The sequence below is a fragment of the Otolemur garnettii genome, unplaced genomic scaffold (genome assembly GCF_000181295.1).
Source record: "Otolemur garnettii isolate 467f Iridium unplaced genomic scaffold, OtoGar3 scaffold00098, whole genome shotgun sequence".
Taxonomy (NCBI): domain Eukaryota; kingdom Metazoa; phylum Chordata; class Mammalia; order Primates; family Galagidae; genus Otolemur; species Otolemur garnettii.
This window is the reverse complement of record NW_003852493.1, coordinates 3,774,215-3,791,844: the sequence shown is the minus strand read 5'-3', so window position 1 is coordinate 3,791,844 and position 17,630 is coordinate 3,774,215. Positions and strand designations below refer to the sequence as shown.

Sequence of the window (17,630 nt, the reverse complement as noted above, 5' to 3'; positions counted from 1 at the left end):
CATTTCATTATTTTAATATTTTTAAATGGTTCAAAAGAATTATTGAAGATTGTATACCTAGGAATGTCTAACTCACATCTGCCTCATTCCCTTACATCTCCTATCCGTTACTACTTCATGTAAGAGTTTTCTTTGGGGGAGGGTAAAAAAAATAAATGTCTGTGCCTGTGTGTGTATAACTGATGGGACATGTGGAAACTTGGGTTACATTTATAAGGGAACATATTACATTTAAGAGCAAATCAGAAAATTCATAACACTAAGATGATTAATAAAAAAGCATGTGTCAAAACAAATATGTAGATATTGCAATGATATTTACATGATTGAAGGTGTAAATAAAAATATAACATTCTCTCCCTAAAATTTTGTATATTTGTTTAGTGTTATGCTGATGTCTGCTTAGTTACTCTTCATAACTATTAATTACATTTAATGATAATAGCTCCTAATATAATTATGGAAATAGAACTATAAACATTTAGACTAGGAATTATTCTAGGAACTTGTCTACAGCAAGTAGTTATTTTTTTAAAAAGTGGTAGTCAATTATTTTATTATCTATAGGCTTTTCTTAAAAATCTGCACTGTAACTCATTTAGGGAATTAGTGCATTTTTATTTATTTTTTTTTTCAGACAGAGCCTCAAGCTGTCACCCTGGGTAGAGTGCTGTGACATCCCAGCTCACAGCAACCTCCAACTCCTGGGCTCAAGCGATTCTCTTGCCTCTCTGTCTCTCAAGTAGTTGGGACTACAGGCACCTGCCACAATTCCTGGCTATTTTTTGGTTGTAGTTGTCATAGTTGTTTGGTAGGCCCAGGCTGGATTCGAACCTGCCAGCTCAGGTGTATATGGCTGGCGCCTTAGCCTCTTGAGCCAGAGGTGCCGAGCCAGCATTTTTAAATTATTTAAATTCTTTTATTAATCTTCCTTGCATTACATCTCTTGTAACCAGGATGTTAATTTTTGGATTCAGTCCTCTTTTCTTTTTTTTTTTAAATTCAGAATCTCACTTTGTCACCCTGGGAAGAGTGCCATAGCCTCATAGCTCACAGCAACCTCAAACTCTTGGGCTCAAGTGACTCTCTTTCCTCAGCCTCCCGAGTAGCTGGACTACAAGTACCTGCCACAATGCCCAGCTATTTTTAGAGATGGAGTCTCGCTCTTGCTCAGGCTGGTCTTGAACCTGTGAACTCAGGCATCCATCCTCCTCAGCTCCTCAGAGTTCTAGGATTACAGGCGTGAGCCACCATACCTGGACCTTAGCCCTCTCATCTAATTATTTATGTTGAAATGTTTCTTGACTTTCTAGTACTATTAAAGCACTATTGTGTCTAGGTTTGTGTTGCTTCAATTGTAGGAACTAATTAAGTCAAGAACTAATATTAAGACTGAAGTTTCTGGAAGGACATACCAATGCCGTTGACTCTGAGCTTGTGCTCCGATCCCCCAGACCCAGGAACTTGGCGAAGGCATCCCTGTAGCAGGCCATCATGGTCAAGCAGGAGGAGCAGCTGAAGTGCAGTTTGAAGCCCACCTTCTGGTGGGTAGGAGCCTGTTGCATAGCAGGCACCAGTGGACCCGGAGATCTGGCGTGTCTTGCCATTCCTCTGTTGTGTATACAGTACCCAAAGAACCCAAGCCCAAGCATTAATTTAACTCTATCATCATCTGCTGTTAAAAAAAAAAAAAAAAGTGGCACCTGTGGCTCAAAGAAGTAGGGCACCGGCCTCATATACCAGAGGTGGTGGGTTCAAACCTGGCCTCCGCCAAAAAAAAAAAAAAAAAAAACCTGAAGTTAATGTTACTTATAAACAAATAGGATATCCACCTATAATCCTAGCACTTTGGGAGACTAAAGTGAGAGCATCACTTGAGGCCAGAAGTTTGAGCCCAGCCTGAGGAAGGGCAAGACCTGTTTTCTACCAAAATAGAAAAATTAGCTGGCCATGGTGGCACATAGCTGTAATCCAGCTACTTGGGACGATTGCTTGAGCCCAGGAGCTTGAGGTTGTGGTGAGCCACAATGACCATCACTGCACTTCAGCCTGGATGTTAGAGCAAGACTATATATACATATATATATATATATATCTCCTAGGCTGGGCATGGTGGCTCATGCCTGTAATCCTAGCACTCTGGGAGGCCAGGCAGGTGGATTGCCTGAGCTCATGGGTTCAAGACCACCCTGAGCAAGAAGAGCAAGACCTCTGTCTCTAAAAATTGCCAGGCATTATGGCGGGCACTTATAGTCCCAGCTACTTGGGAGGCTGAGGAAAAAGAATCACTTGAGCCCAAGAGTTCCAGGTTGCTGTGAGCTATGACATCACAGCACTCCACTGAGGGAGATAAAGTGAGACTCTGTCTCAAAAAAAAAAAAAAAGTATAGTACTGTAACTGTGCTGAGTATCTTCTCCTTTATAACCTAATGTTTAGTTTCCTAGAGGTGCCATAATTAAAGTGTTATTAAGTCATGTGCTTTGGACAACGAAATTTATTAGCTCAGTTCTGGAAGACATAAATCCAAGATCAAAGTGTTTTGGGGGACAGTTCCTTCTCTGGACAGTGAAAGGGAATCCTTTGCATATTTCTTTCATAGCTACTGGTAGTTTGTTGGCAATCTTAATGTTTCTTGGCTTACAGAAGAAGTATCACCCCAATCTCTGCCTTAGGGGGTGAGGAACCTGTGGCCTTAAAGCCACATGTGGCCTTCTAGGTCCTTAAGTGTAGCCTTTTGACTAAATCCAAATAACAAATCCTTTTATTCAAATGGATGCAGCAGACAAAAAAGTAAGTTTTTCTTGCTTTCTTTGGTACTTTAAAAAGAACAATCTTGAAATTAGAAAGCTGCAGAGTCTCCATCCCTAGATGAATTTTTTGGGGAAAACACAATTCAAGCCATAACAAGTGATAAAGAAAAATTGACATTTTCTATTATAATTTGGGGGTAGTTTTGCAATACTTGAATGTGGTTTGTTCATAGCTATCATTCTAGGATATAAGAAAAAGTAAGATCAATATTGTTTAAACATTTCCAGACCTCTGTTGCAGTTTTCCATCAAAAACATTATTATTAATAAATTTATTGATGATTTTTATAGGGTACTTTATGTATTCAATTCCCGTGTTGTCCAAATATAAATATAGATTGTATTACCAATATTGTAGTTGAAGCTATTGAAAATTAATCAAACAAAAAAACTTAATGACAGTTTCTCTCACCACAAAGACAATGTAGTAGGAAGATAAAAATACTAGTCAAAAATTACAAATAGTATATATTTAAGAGCTAAATTTTGACAGGGACTAGAAATATTACAAGAGCTCCCCCCGAAAGGGGAATGTAAATAAGGCTTATTAATATACAAATGCTTAAAAAATATCAGTAAGGAATTGAGAAACATCCTACTAAATAGAGTCCATCAAATGGCAACATGTCACGTTAAGCTATGACCTTACTGGGGGTTACCCTGATAGGTTGTAGTTGTATTATAGCAAGGCAATATGAGAGAGAGAAAGAGACAGAGACTAGACAAGGTATTATGAATGAATGGCTGATAACTTTATGATCTGAATCTAGAAAATGAAGAAGAGGATATTAGAATGAAAGGAGACTTTTACTTTTGATTTTATACATTTTTGTGCTGTTTGCATTTTTATTTTTTTTAGAGACAGAGTCTCACTTTGTCACCTTCAGTAGAGTTCCATGGCGTCTCAGCTCACAGCAACCTCCAGCTCTTGGCTTAGGCAATTCTCTTGCCTCAGCCTCCAGAGTAGCTGGAACTATAGGCGCCTGCCACAACGCCCGGCAATTTTTTTGTTGTAGTTCGGCTGGGGCCGGGTTTGAACCCACCACCCTCTATCTATGGGGCGGTGCCCTACCCACTGAGCCACAGGAGCCGCTTTATTTTTATTTATTTATTTTTTATAGACAGAGTCTCATTTTATCATCCTTGGTCGAGTGCCTCGGCGTCACAGCTCACAGCAACCTCCAACTCCTGGGCTTAAGTGATTCTCTTGCCTCAGCCTCCCAAGTAGGTGGGACTACAGGTGCCCCACAGCACCCAGCTATTTTGTTGTTGTTGTAGTTTGGCCAGGGCGGAGTTGGAACCCACCACCCTGGCTAACTGGGGCCGGCGTCCTACCCACTGAGCCACAGGCGCCTCCCCGTTTGCAGTTTTATACTAAGTATGCTTTACTTTTTGTCATTTTCCTCACTGTAGGGGAACTCATTCATTTGCACAGAGTTGAGTTAACCCTCCCCCTCTGTTCATGACACATTGTTATCATTAGGCCACGTCTCTCTGTTATTTTGTTTCCATATTTATTCATTTTGACCGCCATTTCCCTATTCCATTCCCTTTGCCTCCTCCCAAACCGTCATGAGAGGGTACTTAACAGTCTTCCTTTCATTTCTGTGTGACTTTACAAAACATGGATTGGGTGCAGAAACTTGTGTCAACTGTATTGTCATAGCTCATTTTGTATTCATAATTTTCACTAGGTACGGTGTTTTTGAGAGCAACCCTGTTGCTCTATGATGCATTTAACCTGCTCCTTCTGTGTGCTGCATACAAGTTCCTGATGGACACCACCATGACTTGCCTGTTCTACTCCCTTGGAGGACACTCAGGTTGTTTCCACAAGTAACACCACAATGAACATCCTTGTACACAGCCTTTTGTTAATCTACATAAGAATTTGTTTACAATAAACATCCAAATAGAAGTGTTGGGTCACTGTTAAATGTAAATTAACTTTCCCAAGCTGTGCCAGCTGCTGTTCCAGAGAGCTATGTGCATGCCCACTGTCACTGCACAAGGGTACAGATCCCCTGTCCCAGCCCACTTGGCATTGTCCGGCTTTATAATGTTGACTAGTTTAGTAAGTATAAAGCAACACTGTTTTCGTGTAAACTTGAATTTCTTTGGAAATGTTTATGAAACTTAGTGAGAAAATATCTTTTCCATCCAAATCTATTCCGTTTCACCTTGCTATGACTTTTTTTTTTTCTTTTTTGGTAGAACCCACCTGAACAAATGCCTAAATGTGATCAATGCAGAGAGTGGGAGGTGTGTGCTGGGGTGAGGGGAGGAAATCTGAGGCCATAGACACATCTGCGAGTCTGTGAGACCCAGAGGAGCATCTCCGCACAGGAACAGAGTAGGAAGACCCAGGGCCATGAGAAGCCAGTCCTGCCTGGGACCACAAATGGGCCAGCCAGGCCCACACCTGGCCCTTCCTCACGGGCCTCCGTTTCTTTAGAAATCTGCTTTTGGGGAGGCTTGGATTTGTGTCCACCCCAGGCTCCCTCCAGCTGGAGATACGGTGGCCTTACATAGGACTGTTGATGTTCAAGCTGCTCCTCCTAATCCTCTAAGGAGTAGGGGTGGGAGAGAGCAGTGGCCAAGAGTCCTGAGTCATTCTGTGGCAAGACTTGAATGGTCAGGAACACAAATTTCACTCTATAAGCTCTTTACTTTCTGTGGTTTGCAATTTTTTTTTTTTTTTTTTAGGTTTTACCCTTTTTCCTAATAAAAATCTAATTTTCAGTATGCCCATGGCTCCCAGGACTACTGTGGTCACGCCTGTAGCCTACACTGATCAGCAGCTGATGACACCAGCTCCTTCGTTGGTGAGATGCTCCTTCGTTCCAGGACAGGTCTCTACCCTTACGGCAGCCCAGCAAGAGGAACGAGTTTAGTTTCAATTTGCAGGTGAGGACCCTGCACCCATGGAGACTAAGCTACTTGCCTAAGGCCACAAGCAGCAAGGAACAGAGTCTCCAAAGCATGGGCTGCCTATTGCCCTGAACTCCTCCTCCTTAAGGCCCCTGAAGCTACCTGTATGAATCACAAGTATGAGCAAGACACTCCCTGGCTTAAAAATCTGCAAGGGCTTCCCATAGCCTATTTGGTCCCACCCAAACTTTGTCCAGCAGCCAAGATCCTTCAAGGACAGATGGTCATCTGCCTTTCTGATCTCTTCTCTTTGCCACACCCTCTAGGCCATTTCTTCCTAAACTGTATCAGCACATAAATCCCCTGGAGATCTTGGTAAATGCAGCTTCTGATTCAATTAATCCCAGGTGGAGCCTGACAGTCTGCATGTCTAACCATCCTCAGGTGGTGCTGTTGAGACCTCTTTTAGCACTACATGTTTATAGCTTACTCAACCTTGTGTATTTTCTCTAAAACCTCAAACTAATCATATTTTAAGACAATAGGAAGAGCTCACAGATTATCAGTGCTGAGAACAATCTTGGTCATCTACAACAACATTCTCATTTTACACTCAAGGAAACTGAGATCTAGAGAAAATAAATGACTCGCCTCTCACTGAATAGACTGTAAGGGCAGAGCCAGGCAGCCAGGCAGCCTGGCAGGCAGCGAGTGAAAGAGGCAGTGCTTTGAAGCCGGACAGAAAAAGGGGAACAAAGGGTAATTGCAATAGTTGAGTGTAGATAAAGCTGCAACTACCCTTTGAAAGATGCAAAGAGAAAAACTGGAAATGTCCTGAAGCAACTGGGACAAAGCCATCATCACAGGAACATGCATGCTGTGTTGTGTGAATGACAGAAAGCAGCAACCGGGTAAAGCTGTAACAAGGAAAATGCGTCTGTAACTTAGGAAGTCTAGAGAGTCTGGCTGGGACCAGATAGATAATTTGCAGGACCCAATGCAGGAAGACGATGCATGACCACCTGTTGGAGCATTTAAGATTTACAACTTGGTGACAGCAGAGGATTAAATAAGTGCAAGGTCCGTGAAGCCTGCCTTGGGTACCACAGTTTAGAAAACATGGGTGGAATTAGGAGCCACTAAAGTTTGGGAGCAAAAGAGCAATTTAATGAGAGCAATGTAAAAAACAGACAAACAACCTCTCTGGGAACAAATTTTGTATATTTATCAAAATTTAAAACTTATTCTTTCTTTGACTTAACAATTCCACTTCTAGGGATTTGTCCTGCAGATGTTCTACACATGAGCAAAATGGGATCAAAGTATTCATTGTGGCATTGTTCCTACTAGCAAAAGAGCAGAAGAGATGACCTAAATGTCCTCTACGAAGAAACTAGTTCAGGCAATTGTGATACCTCCATGCAAAGGACTTTCTCACCATCTTCATGCACCTTGTAATTACAGCTGGATTCTTTGTTTGCGTGCCTTGATGCTAATCCTTGTGATTGTTAGATGGGAAAAATAATGTTTTAATTCTTAGCCCATAAAGGGCAGATTAAAAAGTGTATATTAAGCCATTAAAAAGAAAGAGGTCTATGTGTACTTAGAAAAAATAATTTCCAGGATGAATTTTTCTGGAAAAAAAAAAAGAAAAAGAAAGGCTTTGAGTACAACAGGGTGTAAGTTTGTGCTTGAAAACAAATTGCAATGGAGCCTGGGCATGATGGCTCACACCTGTAATCCTAGCACTTTGGGAGGCCCAGGCAGGTGGATTGCTTAAAAGGAGGAGTTGAAGACCAGCCTGAGCAAGAGCAAGACCCTGTCTCTAAAAATAGCCAGGTGCTGTGGCCAGAAACTGTAGTTCTAGCTACCCAGGAGGCTGAGACAAGAGGATTGCTGGAGCCCAAGTGTTTGAGGTTGCTGTGAGCTATGACACCACAGCACTCTATGGAGAGCAACAAAGAAAAGATAATAAAAGAAAACAAACAAACAAAAACACCAAATTGCAATGTTTGTATTTGCTTTGAAATATCTGAAGAGGGGAACACAAGAAACTGATAATGCTGGCTGGCTGCAGGAAAGGAAACCCAGGAACTGGGGTGGAATGAAACGAAGACATTCTTTTCAAAGCATACTTTCCTTTTATTTTTTCCTTTTTCCAAAACAGGGTTTCATTCTGTTGCCCTGGCTAGAGTGCAGTGGCTTCATTACAGCTCCCTGCAACCTTAAACTCCTGGTGTCAAGTGATCCTTCTGCCTCAGTTTCCCAAGTAGCTGGGACTATGAGTGAGCTCTACCTTGCCCAGAGATGGGGTCTTGCACTTTCTGAGGATGGTCTCAAACTCCTAACCTCAAGTGATCCTCCTGCCTCAGCCTCCTCCTAGAGCGCTATCCCCACAGGTGTGAGCCATCAATGCACACTATCTTGGTGAGGGACAGACACATTTGTAACCTTAACTCACACTGTACAAAAGCAACTCATATAACCAAAGCATTTGTGCCCCTATAATATCCTTAAATTTAAAAAGAAAATAAAAAGGCATAGTCTTTTATATTTTTGAATTTTGTATCATATGCATGAGCCACTTATGAAAACAATATATTTTAAAAGACCAAATGATGGGAAGAAGAAGAGAGAGAGACTATGGGAAAGGAGGTAACCACTCTGCCAGCGGATGGTAGGTGGCAAAGCAGCACAACTCAAGACTGTTTGAATAAATGCCCTACTCAGAGAGTGGTATCAGAAGGATAAAGAATTCACACTCATATTTCCTTCACCTGAGGGATTCTATATAGATTTGATATCAGTTCAGTTAAAACCTACAATAAAGGAATGATTGAATTTTCAAAGATGAAAGGAGGAAGAAAGAAAGGGAGGGGGAAAGGGAGTAGAGGAGGGGAGGAGAAAACTCAGCTGGGAGCAGCATGCAGGCTGGCGGGGGAAACCTGAGGTGTCCCAGGTAGCTGAGGGGCGTTTGAAATAAGAAAGAGAGAATGGTATCAGGAGGGAAAGCAAGAGTCCATGCCACTTTAAAACGGGGGAATCAGATTGGTCGACTGATTGGACGTGCTGGAGGACTAGGAATGAGCACACTGTAAGCAGGAAGATTTTGCAGTGACAGCTTTCCAGGAAAAATTGCTGCATTCTCAACATCTGCATGCATCTGAGAATTACACCTGGATTCTTCATTTCCATGCCTTGATTTTAATCCTTAGGAAAGTAGGCCTTAGGGTACTACTTGCGATTCGAAAATGGAATAAGTAATGATTTAATTCCCAGCCAGTAAAGGGCAATCCAAATGACTGGCTTCACCATTTCCCTAGGGCTAGTTTGTAACCTGGGACAGAAATAAGCTGTGTGTATTAAATCAATACAATCGCTCACAAGTTAAAAAAAAAAAAAGGCATTGCTTTAGTGACTATGTATTATATGAACTATTTCTGTATCTTAATGGTTTACTTTCTCCAGATGATAAAAACCTGGTTACATTTCCATGGTGCGCCAACACCAGCCAGGGAGTGGAGGTCTTGAGTGAAAGACCTTACAAGTGATACAACTTACAAGCCCCAGTCTGCCTCACCGGGGTGTAGAAAGGGCCAGGGTTGCCTAAGGAAAAAAACTGGGTGGGCTCAGCACCTGTAGCTCAGCAGCTAGGGCGCCAGCCACACAAACCCGAGCTGGCAGGCCTACTAAATAACAATGACAATTACTACAACAACAAAAAGTAGCTGGGCATTGTGGTGGGTACCTGTAGTCCTAGCTACTTGGGAGGCTGGGGCAAGAAAGGGAATTGGGTGACATCCCATGACATGCCTACACTTTCTTCCTCTCCACCAACTTCCACAGGGGCACTCATCTGAGCCTGGGTGTGGAGCAGAGAAAGTGTCCGAGTGTGCCACCCAGAAGGCATTGCTGGCCACGCTGTGATCTTTCTATGCTTGACCAGGCTGATAATGAAATCACTGACTCCTACTGCATTTCTGATGTGAAACCGGATCTCTGCAGAGCATATGTATGAAACACAACAATACATGAGTTTGTCATATTGTGTTTATCAGAATTAGTGAGGGGGAGAGGGGCTCTGCCTGCTTCCATGACACACCACTGCCTTGCTTTTCCATGTCTGACTCTCCAACTTCTGCCACTCCCTAAGCCCTAAAATGGACCTTTTCAAGGCTCGGTCCTTAGCGCTCTTCCTTCTGTGTGACTTCTTCCACTGCTACGTTTGTATATTTCACCTCTCAGTGGATGTCCAAATCCCCCTCTGGAGCCTTGATTTCTCCAAGTCTACATCCCACTGCCCAGCAGGCACCTCCCTGTATTTATCTCAAAGTCAGAATTTCCAGAGGTGAAAACTTTACTCCATCCCTTCCCTTTCCGTCTCTTCTCCTCCAGATGTCCCTACACACGACACCGTGAGTCTCCAGTCACATAAGCTAGCTGGCTAGATTTAGTATTCTTTCTCCTTCTGTCTTGCCACGAATCTCATGAAGGCAGAAAAGCCTTCACCCTGGTTCAGGGACTTCTTGCTTCTCGACGCCCATTCTAATCCCCACCCCTCCACACATACACCAGTAGGTCGCCCTCTCTTTGGTTTCTCTTCTGAGCGCATCTTTGGCACACTGCTGCCACAGTATCCCTTTAAGCACTTTGTAACTTCTTTGCTGTAGAATCAACTTTATGCCAACAAGCTAGAAATGTATCTACTAAAAACTTTTCTCATGGTTTTATCACTGATTTCTCTAAACTTTTCCTAAACTTTAATATTTTCAGCCTAGATCTTGTGCTGGGATAATGAGTTCCCTAACATTACTATGTTTGGGATAAAATAGCTTCTCAATTTGTGCTGTTTAGATTCGAGTAATACAAATATGACCCTAACTACTTTAAAAGCAAATTATTGTTTAAGGACACATTATTGACTCATATAAATACAAAATCCAGAATTTGTTCTAGCCAGGCACCATTGCTTCAGGGGGCTCAATGTCATTTTAGAGATGTGTTTGCTTCTCTCTTCTGGACAAGCAGGATGGCCATCAGTAATCCAAGCAATGTATTCAACCTGTTTGCTCACCCCAACAGAAAGTACTCTTTACCTACAGCTCTGGCAAGCCAGTTTTGGTAAAAACTCTGATTGTGCCTGTCATGGTCACAGACCCATCTCTAAATTAAGTACAATGGGAAATATTTGACTAGACCTGTTTCACATACCTGCCACTGTGACAGAGAAATAGTGATAAAGAGGTGAGTTAGCCTCATCCAAATCTCAAGGTATTGATTCTGCACAGAAGGTTTCTTATACCAGAGAGTTGAAGTCAACTGCTGGATACCCCCCCCCCACACACACACATACACTCTTTGAATGCTTTTAGCTATTTCTAACAAAGTGCCCAATTCAAAAGTGCTTAAACCAGGGGTCCCCAACCTTTTTGGTACCAGGGAACAGTTTCACAGAGGGCAATTTACCCACAGACCAGAACAGGAAGGGGTCAGTGGACAGGAGGCAGAGCTCAGGATGGTGTGTGAGTGGTTTCTAACATGCTACCACCAGTACCAGTAAGAGGGCTCCGGGGTTGGGGACCACAGGCTTAAAAAATAAATATGCACGTATCTTCAATTAGTTTACCTGACCAAAAGTCTAGGTGAAGAAAATCCCAGGATGGTATAGTGTCTCTTTTTATTTTTTTCTGCTGGGTCCCTTTCAGTCACAAAATAGTTTGGGCAGCTCCAATCATTATATCCTCATATAAGGAGAAAAGAAGGGGCAAAAAAGCTCCTCCGTACCGTTTTCCCCAGAAATCTGTAGTTGACTATGTCTCTCTCTCCCAGATCCATCTCAGATCAATCTTTAAGAAGGATAATGGGATAACTGGGGCTAACATTTGTCCCTGGGGCTAGGAAGAATCAAACAAAGTTTTAGCAGGAAAAGTTTGATTCCTTCCAAACTTCTTTTTAGTGTTTCTTTATGTTTTGAAGTTCTTTCAGACTTTTTATTTTGAATCGTAACATTTCAGAAATCTTAAGGATCTAAGATATTTAGTTCAGGACTTTTCCAAGTATTTTTATGTCAAACTTGTAACCTAACAGAAAAATGCAAGTAAGTAGGGAGTTTAAACATAATTTGGTGGCGTTGAGGAGGCAGGAAAAGAAAGTGAGGCCTCAAAACCCTGTAACGCTGAGGTGCCCCTGGTAAGCTAGATTTCCTCTGAATGAAATTTTGAAACTCCTTTATTCTCTCATTTGAAAGAACAAACTAAGGTTAGAAGAAGCAAAATGATTTGATTTTGTTCTGCACAGGTTACTTAGGATTGTAGTTGAGATGTCCTGATTCCCCAATCCTTTCATATCCTCTGTCTTTATAATTCTGTAATGTATTTGTCTTCAGATTTTGCTCTTTAGCCTTACACTAAAAAGTCAGTAAAAACAAACCTTAATGTAGAAGTCCTTACTTTTTTTTTCAATCACCATTAATGATCTTTCTCGAACCCCATTATACTATTCTTATACAATGTACTAAACTTCGTGCAGTATTTCAGGTGCTAGTACACAGTGATTTATTCTGTTGTAGGCAGAACATGGCAGTGGCTAAATGCCCAGACTTCAAACATATTACTATGCATTCCAATCTTGTTTCTAAGTTTTCTCATTTGTTAATTTGTGGTAATAATAATATCTACCTCACTAGGTTAAAGTACATGTGTAATGTACTTACATAGCCTGGCACATGGTAATAGTAACTGCTATGCATTAGTTATTATTTTCTCATATATTTTCCCCTAAATCCTCCTTAGGCTGTTAAAGATCATGGAAATTGTTGAGAATTGCCCTCTCAGAGGTAAAGAGCCAGTGGTGCCTCTTCTATCTGATTATTTATCATTTCCATAAATTTGTTTCCTTCACTCTACTTTCTCCCTGTCATATATTTCTGTTGTATCATTAGCAATTTCACTTTCTATGGAACCTAAGGTTGAAGAACTATAGTTGGCAAGGGGTCCCCAGACCAAGTCATTCACAAATGAAGGAAGGGCCAGTTTAGAGAATTTGGGTCACTTGTGTTTTCAAAATTCCCCATGCCGATCATATACTTCCAATTTCCAAATGATAATTTGGGGTAGGTTTGGGTCAAACTTCTGTTCCTTCATACCTACTCCCAATCCCTAACAAATCTCTATCATCTATTTATTTGATTTGGTAAAATGATAACAAAAAAATAAGGAAGGGGTTCTTTAAGGGTGTGAAGATGGGTTAAGAGATTGTATAATTGGACAGACACGGTAAAATCATTTGCCTCCTTCACCAAGGAGAGTTTCAGAAGAGTCTCTTCCTAAGGTTCAACAGAAGTTAATATGATGAGAATTTTTGTAATTATGAATGGTTTTCCAATATTATGTCATAATTGTTTAATAATTCTATTAATTTTTCTAAATTTAAACTTATTAATGAAAACATTAGCACTCATACGGAAACGTCTTCTAGTACTGAATGAAAAGGAACTAAATATGTAAGCATTGGTGGTTCAGTGGTAGAATTCTCGCCTGCCACGCGGGAGGCCCGGGTTCGATTCCCGGCCAATGCAATTCTACATTTTTCTTGAAATGTGTCTCTCAGGCTCCGCAAAGTTCAGTAACACCTCAACGTTGGCCCACACAAATGAAAAAACATTAATCAAACCTAATTCCTTGTTTCACTTCTTCCAGCAATCAGAAAAGCTGCTTCCCTCTGCTTTGCTCATTTAGTCAGGTCTTCCTTTAGATTTTCTTGGTTGCCCTAGATGTGAGCAAAACGTAAGTACAGGACATTAAAGGAGCTGTTTTATAGCAAGAATTGGATATCGATTAGGGGCAAAAACAGGAACATGGCTGTTTGGAGATGCCGGGGATTGAACCCGGGACCTCACACATGCGAAGCGCGCGCTCTACCACTGAGCTACATCCCCCAGCCGAGGGCCATTTCCTGGTATAGATACTCATTCAGTCCTTGGCTGTAGTCAAATTTTTGTAGTAAACATTTCAGGAGTTCCTTCTGATGGGCGTTTCTGAAATATGTTCCTTCCCTTCTCGCTCCTTAAGCTACTTCCGTGGTGCATGGGGAGCGGGCGTCTGAGCCGGCAGCCCAGCGACCAGCCAGCGAACACTCCCGCGCGCTCCCCCGCCGGGGGTCTGGAGCCCGGGGTGGGGTAAGTCGGGAGCGAGGGGCGGAACGGGCCCGGCGGAGCTGGGTGGGCGGGACTCCATAGGCGGGACTCGGAGGGGACTGGCGCCCGCCCAAGCCGGAGTCTCTTACCGCGCAGGCGCCGGAGATCCGGTTCAGTCGGTGTCCGGCCTCTGACTTGGCTGCGGGACGGCATCTCCACCGGGCACCGGGACCCTGACCCCGAGGCGGGCCCAGCACACGTGCAGCTCCGCAAGCATGGTCCCTGGTGCCCGAGGAGCCTCATTCCTGGAGCAGAGCGTTGGAGACCTGTTCGCACAGGAAAACTTTATGGATTTACCTGAACTCCTTTAATCCCTACTCCAAAAAACCCCCACATCTCAGGAAAACGACGTTTTCACACCACATCCCATACCCATAACTGGGTTATGTAGGAGGTATAGTCAGATCACCCCTTACAAATAAAAATGATCTATTTGCTCGTCATTTTCATGGGGCTCAAACTGAAAAGAAAGAAAATGACACCCCCACTTTTCTATGTAGCTTAATCATACATAAATGATGAAATCAGACTTGCTCAACATAGATTTTTCTCTCCATTTGGTATTTACACCTTGGGCCAGTCTTACTAGTTAATGAGTGATGAGAGTAATGTAAGTCACTGAACGCCTCCTTTAATGTCCTCTGAACCTTCTCTTAACTACTAATCACACTCTCCGCTCCAAATTAAAAGACCTCCCCTGAGTCCTGTTCTCTCAAAAACTGCCTGTCTCCAGTTGGTTGAGTACTGGGTAAACGGATGAGTTTACTTGAGCAATGTAGTCGGATGAGGTGTGTTTGACCCTTCCCTGTGCAGTTTAAACTTACATCATCCCAGGCAGGCGCTGGAAACCTCAGACATCCTAATAGGAGCAGGACAGAAGTCTGTGGTTAAGGGAGCTGATCCAGCAGGCAGCACCGTGAGGGCCTAAAATTTCCACTCCTTTAAGCTGCACAGAGCACCCCTGATAAATGGCCATTTGGTTGGCAGGTCAAAATCTAGACCAGAAAGCAGAAAGTTCAGCATCACTCTGGTACACCACAAGCTTTATAATCAACTTCTGGATTAAAAATAAATAAATTATTGTGATTGCTTCTAGTGATTTTAAATGAACAATGCCTCATAATCAAATTTTGGTTTGAACCAGAACAGGTGACAGGCTAATCTTATTCAACTATAATACGGAGTGTCGAAAAGAAAAAACACTAAAAAACAACCAAAAGCATCCCATCAGTGGACATACATCAAAGAGTGCTGCTCCAATCCTCCCACAGAAGGTGCAACACTGCAACGTGTTCACTGTCAGTGAATTCTAAATTGGGCAACCAGGACAGAGCCTTTCTCCAGCCCAAGGTTTTTACCAGTGCAAATTACAACTATACCTCAGTTTGTCATCCTCTTGAGGACCTCCTTCCTCATGTCCTGGCCTATTTCTCCATCACCTGAAGTCTTCCCTTTTGGGGACTTCTTTGTCCAGTACTTCTGAATTTTCAGAGCTAGGCCCAGAGAAGTCTCCTCTTACACGCTCACTCCTATTCTAAGAGTCCAAGGTATATGTGGGTGCATTTGATAAAGAAAATGAAGCTGATCTTTAAAATCAACACAGGATGTAAAGTTGACTTAGAGCTCCAAAACCTACAGACGATTTGAAATTGTTCCACTGGACTGGTTTAACCAAAAAGAAAGGCTCTTAACTTTTTCAGACACTGTGATTGACAAGAGAGGTGAAACAGAAGGTGCACTTTTGGGGCGAGGGCCTTTTCAGGAAAACTTCTTGAATTCTTCTCTGCTCGAAGGTGTAGAGACTGACCAAAGATCACAAATCATAGAATATTTAAAAGTCTAGTTCTTTTGTCTATGTTCCTCACATTTCTCTTGGTTGGAGACAAATTTCCCCTGTTCTCAGTCCCTCTCTGTCAGAAACGTCACACATCCACATACACAGGCCTTCACAAGGATTGACTTTAGGCCCCTTTTTGAAGGAGGTGACGGATGTGGCTATCTCTGGCACTATTTTCACATTTCTTGCTTCTGCTCTTGACACTCTTTGTCCAGCAGGCATTGAGCATGCTTCCCTCAGAGCTGGCTATGAACTACAATGTTTATTCTCAGTTTATACTGTGGTTCATACTTCTGATTGCACATCAGAATCATTGGGGGAAGGCTTTGGAAAATGCTGATGCCTGCTTCAGAACAATTATTTCAAGATCTCTGGGGGTAGGTCCAGGCATCACCATGTTTCTAAAAAAATTTTTAAATGACAGAGATTTGATATATTCAAAAATACAATGTGATGATTTGATATAGTTATACGTTGTATAATGCTTACCACAATCAAATTAATTAACACATTCATCACCCCCCACATTATACGTTAGATCTGCAGAACTCATTCATCTTACAACTGAAATTTGTACCCCTTAATGAATACTTCCCCCACAATCATATCTTTTTTTTTCACAGTCATATCTTTTTAAGCTTTCAGGTGATTCCAATGTGCAGTTAAGGCTGAGAGCCACTGTTTGAGAGCTACGCTAATGGGTTCGTGAGAGATGCCCGTTAATTAGCTAGTGGTTCTTAGCTATGACTGCACTGTACAAGCACCTAGCAAGCTTTAAAAAAAAACTGATGCTAGCCTGTATGGTGGCTCAGGCTTGCAGTTTCAGCACTTTGAGAGGCTGAGGCAGGAGGATCACACAAAGTCAAGAGTTCCTGAACCTCCTAGGAAACAAGTAGGACCTGATTTCTACCACAAAAATTTTATAAAAATTAGCTGAGTTTGATGGCAGGTGCCTGTAGTCCCAGCTACTCAGAAGGCTGAAGTGGTAGGATCACTTGAGCCCATGAGTTCAAGGCTGCAAGTGAGCTATGATCAAGTGACTGCTCTCTAGCCTAGGCAACAGGGCAAGGCTCTGCCTCAAATAGAAAACAAAACGAAGGTTAATACAACCTGCTTGTTTGTACTCTCACAATAACCTGAAAGGAAAAAATTAAAAACAGAACAAAACAAATAAAAAAAATTCTGAAACAGGCAGTGCCTGTGGCTCAGGGAGTAAGGCACCAGCTCCATGTACTGAGGGCGGCCCCCGGCCAAACTGCAACAAAAAAATAGCCAGGTGTTTTGGCAGCCACTCAGGAGGCTGAGGCAAGAGAATTGCCCAAACCCAAGAGCTGTGACCTGTGACGCCACAGCACTCTATGGAGGGTGACAAAGTGAGAGTCTATCTCAAAAAAAAAAAAAAAAAAAAAAATCTGAAACTTGGATCTAATTCCCAAATATACTGATTGAATTGGACTCATCTGGGGCTGGCCTGGGCATGGGATGTTTGAAAGCCTTCCCAGGTGATTCTAATAGGCAGCCAAGGTAGAGAACCGCTGCATTTGAGGGATCCTTTCCTGAGTTCTTTACTCAGTGCGTGAGTGCTGGAGACTCCTATAATTCTGAAAGTGGAAGGTCATTACCCAGAGCTCCACATACTCAGGAGTTATCTTGGTAAAAAGTAAGAGAAGCAGACGCACTCCACTTTCTCCTCCCTGTTTTTCATAAATGAAACAGCTGGAGGCAAGTATTCAAGTGCTAAGAACAAACATTTCTTAATCTCATAGATTCTGTGTCCTCCACCCCATAAACATATTGCATGAGTGCGTTCCTTGAGTGGGGTGTCCCTGCTGATTTCTTGACCATGAAAAGGGCTCGAGAAGAGACGAGGTGAGAGGTGGGATAAGAATAATCTTGGCTTCCAGGAATGCCCACAGT

At 42.4% G+C, this 17,630-nt stretch overlaps 2 non-coding genes across 2 annotated transcripts; one reads left to right on the top strand and one right to left on the bottom strand.

Moving 5' to 3' along the window:
• Positions 1-13,187: 13,187 nt before the first annotated feature.
• Positions 13,188-13,258, top strand: TRNAG-GCC. The gene has a single exon. It is a non-coding gene; the product is annotated as a tRNA-Gly (tRNA).
• A 288-nt stretch (positions 13,259-13,546) lies between these two features.
• Positions 13,547-13,618, bottom strand: TRNAA-CGC. Its single transcript has one exon. It is a non-coding gene; the product is annotated as a tRNA-Ala (tRNA).
• Positions 13,619-17,630: the final 4,012 nt, after the last annotated feature.